This window comes from Canis aureus, chromosome 1 (assembly GCF_053574225.1).
Source record: "Canis aureus isolate CA01 chromosome 1, VMU_Caureus_v.1.0, whole genome shotgun sequence".
In the NCBI taxonomy this organism is placed as follows: Eukaryota; Metazoa; Chordata; class Mammalia; order Carnivora; family Canidae; genus Canis; species Canis aureus.
This window is the reverse complement of record NC_135611.1, coordinates 101,149,814-101,162,362: the sequence shown is the minus strand read 5'-3', so window position 1 is coordinate 101,162,362 and position 12,549 is coordinate 101,149,814.

The window sequence follows — 12,549 nt, the reverse complement described above, 5'->3', positions numbered from 1 at the left end:
GCACACTAGTTCCCAGAGATGAAGAAAGCAAATGCCAGCACCACCAAGTATTAGTGGGTGGAAGCTGACAAATGTTATCTCTTTGCCCTTCATGTATCTACAGAGAAGAGTCTTAAGGAAAATATTTTCAGGGTCAGTGGGTTTGTCAGTAACAAGGTAGAGATCACATGACACAGAAAAGATGGAGGGGTAATGTCTGGCAGTCCCAGAAAAGCTGGACAGGGCAACAGCGTTTCTCAAAATCCCTTAGAACACTAACAGCCTGCCTCTGGTTATGTGTGTTGGTGTTCCAGCCTCAGCAGGCAGAATGGTTTCATCTATACACTGTTTCCTACGGGACACAGGGGATGATGGGGTGGCTTCTATTCCTTCTGAGAGTTTAATAGTTATTTGAAAAGAATAGCTACTTACCAAATTGCTGTCTGATGTCAGGACAGCGACTGCAGGGGCAACATCCACACAGGTGTAGAAAGGGGTCATCTGGACAATAAGATAAAGGTTTGAGATTCCATGAACTCACCTCGTTGTCCGGAAATAATTATAATTTCATCTGTAACTGCATTGACACTATCTGCAAGGGATTTGAGATTATCTCTGAAAAACACCTGTGATTTGTGCATAACACTGACAGCTCTTAACATTTATTAGTAAAGTTATCCAAGAGGGTGAGGTGAACAGAAATAACTAAAGGAGTCTTACTTTAGGTGTCTAAAAAAATAAGGTATCATGGAAGGTCAGCAGAAGACACTGAAGTTTAGGATAGATCTATATCTATGCTCAAACCAGATGAGAAGTATTATTCAACCAGCATATGGAGACTGACATGTGACAGCCTTGATTGCATGCACTGTTGAGTGCTGTGATTTGCCTGAGATGTATGTAGACGATGAGATGCTCTTTGAAAAATGGGTGCTTACGTTGTTGCTGATGCTTCTACTTTAAATGGGTTCCAGAGGTCAACTTCCATTATGTGATATCAGGGCCAACATGGCAACTGATGCAGCAAGTGACTTCTCACCTGAGGTGGAGGAGCAGGATGTCAGTACTCTGTGTCCTGTGCTTGGAAGAGAGGAATGAAGTGTCCCTCTGTTCTCTCTGCTTCAGCTAGCATTAACATGTAGGTGCCAGTACTGTAGCTGTTAACTTTGAGTTTAGCTTGAATTATGGATTTTTTTTGGGGACTGTTTAACTTAATTACTGGTAGTTTTGAAATGTTTTCTAAGTAAAGTTGGCATGGATGCAATATGGAGGACTAGGAGATAGGGTCACTTATCTGTGTTCCTATAGAAACTATTGAGTATTTGTTTTATATGGATTTTTATTCACTTTACAAACATGCTAGTAAAGAGTGCCCCTCAGCTGCTGAGCAACCATTTGTAGCTTGTACATTAGCAGAATGGGCCAAAAGCTTAGTATTGTGACTTGCTTTAAAAATAAAATATCTTGGGACACCTGGGTGGCACAGTGGTTGAGCATCTGCCTTCGGCTCAGGGTGTGATCCCGTGGTTCCAGGATCGAGTCCCAGGGCTCCCTGCATGGAACCTGCTTCTCCCTCTGCCTCTGTCTCTGCCTCTGTCTCTCTCATGAATAAATGAATCTAACCTTGAATTTGTAAGTACAAAGCAATACCAATTATCAGTATGTGGCATGCTTTGACCATGAGTCACTGCTATTCACTGTTCTCAACAAAACAGCTCAGGCTGGTTCTAGACCAGCTAGACAAAATTCGCAGAACGGTCTACCATTGTAACCATTGGCATTTTTATGACAGGACAATCATTCTTTATTTTTTTAATTATTTCAAGATTTTTAAAAAAGATTTTAGGGCAGCCCTGGTGGCGCAGCGGTTTAGTGCCGCCTGCAGCCCGGGGTGTGATCCTGGAGACCCTGGATCAAGTCCCACATCAGGCTCTCTGTATGATGCCTGCTTCTCCCTCTGCCTGTGTCTCTGCCTCTCTCGCGCTCTCTCTGAATAAATAAATCTTTAAAAAAAAAAAAAAGATTTTATTCAGAGGTTAGTATTGGGGCATTTTATACAAGTTTATTGATGGCACTTATTGATGCTTATCACATTGATGATTTTCACTAGGGGTCTGGGAGTGCCTGAGGTTCTCTGCTGTTGAGGCTGATTATACAGAGGGAATGTGCCTATAGGAACAGAAGGGTTCAAACTTCATTTGAGTTCCCTGCTTCCCAGGTGTTCTGTCTACATGTTGTTCCTGATTTGAGAGTAAAGTCATGCAGAGCTACTTATAGAGGGAAGACTACCAGAGCTACTCTAGACTTTGCTTCTCTAGACTTTGCTGAGACAGGCCTTGCTTGGAATGGATATTACTTAAATGTTTTTGCTATATTGTATTCTTTTCCCTGCAATAAACTGCAGTTTGGTATCAGTCATTTTGAATCTTCTGAGGCTTCTTTAGCAATTAAACCCTATCTGATCACCACTTGCGGTCATACAAGTCTAACAAGAGATTTTTAAAATAAAAAGTCAATCTACTTAAATTTTAAAATGTTTAAGCATTGGATTAATTTCTAACTTTTGTATTTTTCCATAATCATAAATTTATATACCTCTTTCTGTGCTTTCTCTCTGCCTTTTGTTTAAAATCAATTTAATCCCCACCTGTATAGAAAACCCTTTTGCTACTTTTCTTGGAGGTTACCTTGTATAGTTTAACTTTCATCATTGTTGTGTCAGTATCTAAAATTAGTAATTATTTAAACCCCTTTTCTTAAACTCTTCAAAGCTTCAGAATGCTTTTATTTCAAATGCTTTTGTTTTATTCATATGTATATCCTGTTCTTGTCCAGCAAAACTTTTCTTTCTTAAGTACAACTTTAGAAATCCATTTTGATAGCATCATTGGTAGTAAGACACTGTGTGTTTATCTACATGTATTTTCATGATGGTCCTTTTTTTTTTTAGGATTTTATTTATTTAGGGATCCCTGGGTGGCACAGCGGTTTGGCGCCTGCCTTAGGCCCAGGGGGCGATCCTGGAGACCCAGGATCGAATGCCACGTCGGGCTCCCGGTGCATGGAGCCTGCTTCTCCCCCTGCCTGTGTCTCTGCCTCTCTCTCTCTCTCTGTGACTATCATAAATAAATAAAAATTTAAAAAAAAAGATTTTATTTATTTATTCATGAGAGACACAGAGAGAGAGAGAGAGGCAGAGACACAGGCAGAGGGAGAAGCAGGCTCCATGCAGCCCATCGTGGGACTCGATCCCGGGTCCTCAGGATCACGCCCCAGGCCGAAGGTAGTGCTAAGCCGCTGAGCCACAGGGGCTTCCCTGATGGTCCCATTCTTGTAGGGTCATTTAAAATTATATGCAACCCTGAGTGGGTGGTACTGTTCTTTCTAATCTTCAAAACATTATGTGATTCTCCTCTATTTTCCATCATTTCTTTTAATATTTCACTCTCAGTTTAAAGACATTGTTTTCTGGGTAATCTATCTTTCCGTCTTGGCTATTCCACAATCTTCCTTTTTTTCTTCACTGGGGTGCAATGTGATAAGGGTGTGCCTTTCAGTGTACTTTGTTTTGTTTTTATTAGAATTGTTTTGCTTTCATAATTGAATATATAATTCTTCATCAACTCTAGGAAACATTTAATCATAGTAAATAATGTAAATAATAAGTAACTATAGTAGTAATCATAGAAAATAATAACAATCATTTAAACAATGCCCGAGGGCATCTGGGTGGCACAATTGGTTAAGCATCTGCCTTTGGCTCAGGTCATGATCACAGAGTCCTGGGATCAAGTCCTGCATCAGGTTCACTGCTCAGTTGGAAGCCTTCTTCTCCCTATGTCTGCTGCTCTTCCTGCTTGTGCTCTCTCTCTCTTTCTCTGTCAAATAAATACATAAAATCTAAAAACAAAAACAAAACAATGCCTGAATATATTGCTGTTTTTATTTTTATTTTAAACTTTTTAAAAAAGATTTTATTTATTTATTAGAGACAGAGAGAGAGAAAGAGAGAGAGAGAAACAGGCAGAGGGAGAAGCAGGCTCCATGCAGGGTGCCTGACGTGGGACTTGATCCTGGGTGTCCAGGATCATGCCCTGGGCTGAAGGCGGCGCTAAACCGCTAAGCCACTGGGGCTACCCTATATTGCTGTTTTTAAAAAATCTCTAGAACAAATCTATTTGTCTATCTAAATTGAGATGAGAAATAAATAAAATTAATGACAGTGGATTTCATTCTGGACTTGAAAAAAAATAAGATAAATAACTGATATTTTAATATAATCTTTGAAATACATAATACTGTTGGATTAGCATTAAGTTTTCTCATTTTGATCACTATATTGAAATTATGATAGTTTCCATTTATTTAGGAAATATATATTTTTTAAAATATTTTTTTAAATTTTATTTATTTATGATAGTCACATAGAGAGAGAGAGAGAGAGAGGCAGAGACACAGGCAGAGGGAGAAGCAGGCTCCATGCACCGGGAGCCCGACGTGGGATTCGATCCTGGGTCTCCAGGATCGCGCCCTGGGCCAAAGGCAGCCGCCAAACCGCTGTGCCACCCAGGGATCCCAGGAAATATATTTTTATATATATGTATATACATGTGTATGTGTGTGTATCACCTCACAAGTTATAATGTAATTTCTATCTATGTATCATCATTGTATTCTATTTCCTAAAATTTTATTAAGGATGTTTTGCATCTGTGTTCATATGAGTATTGGTCTGCAGTTTTCTATGAATGGCATTACCTGTGTTTGGTATCAAATTAAAGCTAAAATCATAAAACTAGTTGGAAAGAATTCCACTCTCTTTTTAAAAAAATAATTTTACTGGGTTTGGAATTATTCCTTCCCTAAATGTTTAGAACTCCCTAGTAAAGCCATCTTGGCATGAAATTATGGTGGGAAAATTGAAAACTACCAATTCAATGTCTACATATATAATAGAGGGCATTTCAGATTATTCATTTCCTCAGTGAACCTGAGTAGGTGAAGCATTTCAAGGAAATTTTTTTGGTCAGTTCCTAGTTTCCAGAGTTGTTGGAGAGTTGTTTAAAATATTATGTATAATCTTTTTAATGTCTTTAATATATCTAGTGCTATACCATCTTTCATTGCTTATATTGGTAAATCGTCCTGTCTCTGAACAAGCTACATACAGATCTATCAACTATATTCATCTAGTTAAATGATAGCTTTGGAGTTCATTAATTTTCTCTATTTTTATGATCTATTTTATTTTCTTCTCTTTAATATTTTTCCTTTTGTCTACTTTGTTTTTAATTATTTTTATATTTAGTGTCCTACCTTGAGTATTCAAAATATTTACTCATCTTTTTTTTTTAAAGATTTTATTTATTTATTCATGAGAGACACACACAGAGAGAGAGGCAAAGACACAGGCAGAGGGAAAAGCAGGCTCCACGAAGGGAGCCCGATGTGGGACTTGATCCCAGGACCCCAGGATCACGCCCAGGGCCAAAGGCAGGCACTAAGCCGCTGAGCCACCCAGGCATCCCTATTCATCTCCTATTTATTTCTAAAATAAGTATTTAGATCTATACCTTTTCTTCTAATCTCAGCTATAGTAAATCTTGATATACTGGGTTTCATTTTACTCAGTTCAAAATATTATCTACTTTTTCTTGTGATTTATTTTTTGATGCAAACATTGTTTAAGTGTTTTCTTTAACTTCCAAACATGTGGGGATTTTTTTCCCCCCAGAATATTCCTTTATAAAGACTAGCTTAATTCCCTTATGGTCAGAGTGTATAGTTTCATGGATTTAACCAATCTACATTTAGTGACATTTATTTTATGGCCTATGGTCTAGTTTGATGAACATCCTTTTGTGGACCTTAAAATATATTCTGCTATTGTTGGAGAAAGATTCTCTAAATGTCAATTAGACCAAGTTGGTTGATGGTTGTAGGTTAGTTTCCTATCGTTGATGTAACAAATTATCACAAACCACAAATGGCTTAAAACAACAGCAATTTATTCTATCACAGCTCTGAAGGCTAGAAATCTGAAGTCAAGATGTCAGTTAGGACATGTTTCTTCTGAAGTCTCTTGGGAAGATTCCTTTCTTGCCTCTTTCCTAGCTACTGATAGTTTAAAAATCATTTTATTTTATTTATTTTTCATCATAAGTGTACTCTTTCACTTTCCCAGCAGTGTGATTCCTGGATGGTAGGGTTATACTATTTTAAATTTTTTAGTAACCTCCATACTGTTTTCCACAGTGACTGTACCAGTTTACATTCCTACCAACAGTGCAATAGAGTTCCTTTTTCTCCACAATCTTGCCAAAAAGAAAAAAAAAATTTAAAAGCAGAAAGGGAAAAGAAGATAGTTATATATAAGGGGAACCCCATAAAACTATCAGAATACTTTTCAGCAGAAACTGCATGACAGAAGAGAGTGGCATGATATATTCAAAGTGCTGAAAGGGAAAAATCTACAGCTAATACTCTATCCAGCAAGACTATCATTCAGAATAGAAAGAGAGATAGAGTTTCTCAGACAAAAACTAAAGGAGTTCATGACCACTAAATCAAATATAAAAATATTAAAGGGGACTCTGGAAAGGAGGACCATAAGTGAGAGTATGAAAAATAAAAAACATAAGAGCAGCAAAAATAAATATTTCTATAAAATCAGTGCAGAGATCCAAAAAATAAAAGTATACAAAATATGAGAGAATACACCCAAAATGTGAGGGGGAGAGAAGAATGGACTTAAGCAACTTAAACTTAAGCAACCATCAACTTAAAATAGCCTGCTATATGCAGAAGATGTTATACACAAGTTACCTAATGATAACTGCAAATCAAAAACCCATAATAGATGTGCAAAGAACAAAGAGAAAGAATTCTAAGCATATCATTAAAGAAAGTCAACAAACCATGAAAAAGAGCAGAAGAACGGATCTGAAAAAAAAAAAAATCTAGAGGAACAACCACAAAACAAGTAACAACATGGAACCACATACCTATCAATAATTACTTTGAATGTAAATGGACTAAATGCTCTAATCAAAAGACATAGGGTGACAAAGTGGATAAAAGAAACAAGACCCATTTATACATTGCCTACAAGAGATGGCTTCACAGATTAATTCTATCAAACATTTAAAGAGAAGCTAATACCCCTTCTTCTCAAACTATTCCAAAATTATAAGTGGAAGAAAAACTTCCAAATTCATTCTGTGAAGCCAATATCACTCTGATGCCAAAATCAGATAGACACCAAAAAAAAAAAAAAAAGAAAAAGAGAGAGAGAGAGAGAGAATTACAAGTCAATATCTTTCATGAATAAAGATGCAAAATCCTCCACAAAATATTAGCAAGCCAAATCCAATAATGCATTTAAAAAATCTTATACCATGATCAAGTTGGATTTATTCCTATGGTGCAAGGGTGGTTCAATATTTGCAAAACAATCAACATGATACTTCACATCAATAAGGGAAAGGATAATGACCATATGATCATTTCAAGAGATGAAGAAAAAGCATTTGACAAAGTACAATATCCATTCATGATAAAAAAAAACCCTCTGTAAAGTAGATCTATTGAGAACATATCTCAACATAATAAAGGCCTTATATGAAAATTCCACAGCCAACATTATACTCAATAGTGAAAACAGAGATCTTTTGCCCTAAGGTCAGGAATAAGACTAGGATGTCCATTCTCACCATCTTTATTCAACATAGTACTAGAAGTCCAAGCCACAGCAATTAGACAACATAAGGAAATAAAAGGCACCCAACTTGGTAAGGAAAAAGTACTTGCAGATGACATGATACAATATATAGAAATCCCTAAAGACTACCAAAAAAACTATTAGAGCTGATAAATGAATTCAATAAAGTCACAACATAAAAAATTAATGTACAGAAATCTGTTGCATTCATACACACTAATAATAAAAGAGCAGAAAGTGAAGTCAAGAAAACAATCCCATTTACAATTGCACCAAAAACAATAAAATACCTAGGAGTAAACTTAATCAGAGGTGAAAGACCTCTGAAAACTTTGTAAAACACTGATGAAAGAAATTCAAGATGATGCAAAGAAATGGAAAGACATTCCATGCTTTGAGTTGAAGAAAAAAATATTAAAATGCCCATACTACCCAAAGCAATCTACACATTTAAGCAATCCCTATAAAAATATCAACAGTATTTTTCACAGAATTAGAACAATCCTAAAATTTGTATGGAACTATAAGAGACCTCAAATAGCCAAAGCAATCTTGAAAAAGAAAAAACTGGAGGCATCACAATTCCAGATTTCAAGTTATGCTATAAAGTGGTAGTAATTAAAACAGTATGGTACTGGCATAAAAAAACAGTCTGTTTTGTTTTAAATAGACATTTCACTCAGATATTTTCTTTCCTGTTATGCTCTTGCTCTTAGTATTCCAAATACATGTATATTAGACCACTTGATATTTTCCTACAAGTCACTAATGCTGTTTATTCTTTGTTCACTTTTTCCCTTTCTATGTGGTTCATTTTGCTTATCTATAACTTTACCTTTAAACACACTGACATTTTCTTCTGCAATATCTCATCTGATTTTCATACTAGTTTTTTGTTAGATATTATATTCTACCATAAGTTCTACATAGATCTATTTTTATAACTGTTTTTACATCTATTTTTCTTTTAATAAAGTTCTTGTTTTTTTTATCTTTCCAAGAACAAATGCAGGATATTTACAAAAAAAAAATTATAAAAGCTTTCTAAACGTACTTGTATAGTCTTATCATTTTAGTCATTTTTTATGTTTTTCCTTATATTTCTGCTCCTTCGTGTGCCCAGTAAATTGCTTATTGGGTGCCAGACAAGATAAACCTTACATTGTTGAACGTTGCATTTGCTTGTATTCCTTCAGTGTCAGATTTTTCTTGGCTTTCAGGTAAAGGTACCTGTTAGCAGTCCTTCCCTTGAATGTTTGCTTTTAATTCTTTTCAGGGTGTCCAGAGCAAATCTTAATCTGTGTTAAGTTTCACTATCTAGGCGATATATTTCTGAGTTTTCTAAGTGTTGTTCTGTATACTATAATAGGTATTTCTACATTGGTAGATAAGAACATAAATAATTGCCAGCCCTACACGAGCTGCAGGAATTATTTGGTATACTGTCTTCTAGTGGTACTTTTCTAAACCTCGGATAGTTTACCCTCACATTTGTATAGAACTGGACATAGTCAACAATTCAGTGATCTTTCCTCAATTCTTTGCCTTTCTTCTTTCCCTGTGCACCCACCCCCATCCCTAGCTCCTACCCTTTCACACCTAAAGTCTAGTCACATTAGTCTTAATACCCTGACGTAATAGATCTACACTTACTTCAGTGTTTCCTCTGTGAAATAGGGTGAGGGAGAGGGAGTGATTTTGCAGCAGGCTCAGGAGACAGAGAGAAGCTAAAATCCTGAGGTGCCAGGGATAGGGCATAGAGGCTTGCAGCAGTGGTCTGAGCTTGAGACTAAGTGGTAGGAGGTGGTTTATAGGGGCTAGGGCAGAGCAGGCAGCAGTGCAGAAGCAGGTGAGAGAAATAGCCTTGAGGACACAGCGGGCAGGCAAGAGGAAAGCATTAGGGTCAGAAGCCAGCTGGGCCATGGAGGGAGCAGGTTGCCAAGGGTGCAGAACAAGGCCTGGGGAGCCACCAGGGCTGGGTGTCTTGATAGCATAAGAGGTCCAGGGAGTCAATGCTGCCACCAAGGAGCCATTAGGTGAGCAGGGAATTCCTAGGCTGGGGCAATAGGCACATGGAGATCTCCAAAGCTGAGCTGCTAGGGATTGCAGAGGTGGGAGGCAGCAGAACCTGGTGCTTGGAGATTAGAGCCCAGAGAGGTACAGCCAGTTAGACCACAGCTCTCTGGACTCTGCCCGAGTACACACCTAACACCCTACCTCTAAGCCAGCAGTTTAGGATTTAGGGCTGTGGCTTCCTTCCCATCTAAACCAAAGCCTCTTTGCAGGCAAGTCCTACCCTGGCAGCCCCAACTCCTTTGTACCTTTGATGCAGTGCACCAGCCGGTGATTTCCCCCAATCCCTGGGGCCCCAGCTGCACTTAAAGTTAGCAAGTTGTTTCTTTCTGGAGGCTCTGGGAAATCAGATTCCTGTTCGTATGCTTTGTTGGCAGAATTCAGTTCCATGTGGTTGTAGGATTGAGGTCTCTAAGCTTCCGAGGGGCCTTCTGGTTGTATTGAGACCATCTGCAAAGTCACACAATTTCTTCAAAGGGCTGTGTCACTCAATGCTCTGACCTGATCTTGCTGAGCCAGGACTGAAGATGCTGGCTATCATAGGTGTGGTGCTCAACTTAGTACCTAGCTTTATCTTAGAACCAGCAATGGAACAAAGGGCCTGATACAGCCATGTCTAACTCTTCTGCCTCTTTCTCCCTATAGCTGGGAAAGGTTCTGTTTTTAATGACTCATGGGATTAGATCGAGCCCAGCTGGGGAAGTCTCATCACAAAGTGTATTATACATGCAAAGCTCCATTGGTCATCTACAGGACCATTCACAGGTTCTGAGGATAAGGGCATGGACATCTTTGGCAGCAACAATTCCATCTACTACAGTTTGCTGTCTGGTCCTCAGATTCGTATCTGTCCTGCTTACAAAATATATTCCACCAATCCCAAGATCACAAAATGTCTCCTTCCATTTCTATATCAACTCAACACTCAAATCTCATCTAAATATTGTCTACATCAGATATGTCTGAGGCTCTGGATATAATCCATCCTGGAACACAATCCTCTCCATCTGGATCTGTAAAACTGGAAAACAAGGCATCTGCTCCCAAAATAAAATGGTGGGATAGACCTAGGGTAATAGTTATACACATTGTTTCAAAAGGGAGAAAATGAAAGAATAAGGGAAAGCCACAAGTTCCAAGAAATTTGGAAATCAAGCTTAGCAAACTACATTAAATAGCAAGGTCTGGGAATACCCAGGTTCAGGGCTCTGGCCACTGGGCTCTCAGCTCCCCATCCTGGGTTCTACTCTGTCCTTTAAGTCCTCCGTTTCTATGACAGGTAACAAAGGTTTGCAACTTAGTAATTTTCCCAGCCAGTTTCATATGTGCAGAATATCGGAGGTCCTAATTTCATATTCTGTCCTTTTAAGATCCAAAGTGTTTCTACCACAAAATTTTCAAGAACTTTGTGGCTCTTCTGTATATAACACAGAGATTCACTCCACTAGACAAGAGGTTAGTCCACACATTTTTCCCCCCCTGGATGATCCCATATCAATTTCTGCTTTTGCTGAGATGGCCAAGGGTTGCCTTTAAGCTTCCAAGATGGTCTCTGCTTATACTGAGGAGACCTGCTTAGTCAAATCTCTTCAAAGAAATTCTATGTGGCTGAATACTCTGCTCTTTTGATCTTGCTGAGATATTACAAGAGACTATACAGTCACACCCATGGCTATTTCTCCAGAACATGCTTTCCTGATCATGAATCATTTCATTTCAATGTCTTTTGCAATTAAGACAGGATAAGAATTCCCCAAATCATCAAATCTTGGGTCTTTTCTGTATAATAGTTCTTCTCTATGTTTATCTCTTCCGTGTCACATTTTACCATGAACAATACAAAGAAGACCACACTTTCAACACTTTAAGAATTTCCTCAGCTAAATGTCCATATAAAGACTTGTACATTAATATTTGCACCAGCTTTGTTTTTAATATTTAGAATTTGGGGGAAGAACAGGTCAATTAAGATAAGGGGATAAACTGCAGTATATCCATCGAGTATTACTCATCTATTTATACACACAACATGGATGATTCACAAAATAATTGCATGAAAGACAGTGGACAATAATAAACTTCTAAAATTCAATTTAAATAAGGTTCTAGAAAAGGCAAATTTATCTATAATGAAAGTAAATCAATGGTTGCCTGGGGAAGGGATGGGAAGTATTTGGAAGAGCATTGAGAGGGATTAGGAAGGGGCATGAGGGAACTTTGGGGGTGGTTATATTCAATACTACAGCTGGGTAATTTCTTATACATATATTAAGGCCTACCAAATTGCACTTTAGTATATGCAGTGTATTCCATGTTGACTACACATCAGTAAAACTATAAAAGATGATTCCACTGCAACATCTGGGTCTCCCACTTCTACTAGAAAACCAGACTATCAATATAGTGACTCTATTTTCTCTCTCCAAACATCTGGTAGAGAACCTCTGCCTCTGCAGCAAGAAAAACTGGCAAGCAGTGAAGGCTGTTTCCCAGTGAGTCACCAGAATCTCTGGCTGGTCACAAAATCTACATCCCTGGACCACAATGTATACCCCAGAGTTCTTGCCTATGCAGCAAAGACACTAGATATAGAGCCCAGAGAGGTACAGAAATCGAAATAAAATTTACATTCTTTGCTCTGTCACTGACCTTGGTCAGAGTGACAAAGCTCTGGAGATGCTAAGAATTGCCATGCATCCCAATCTCATACAGCCATAGTGACTGGTATGTTTGTGGATGTCTTTTTAAAATGGGAACATCCACTCTCATTTGCCAGT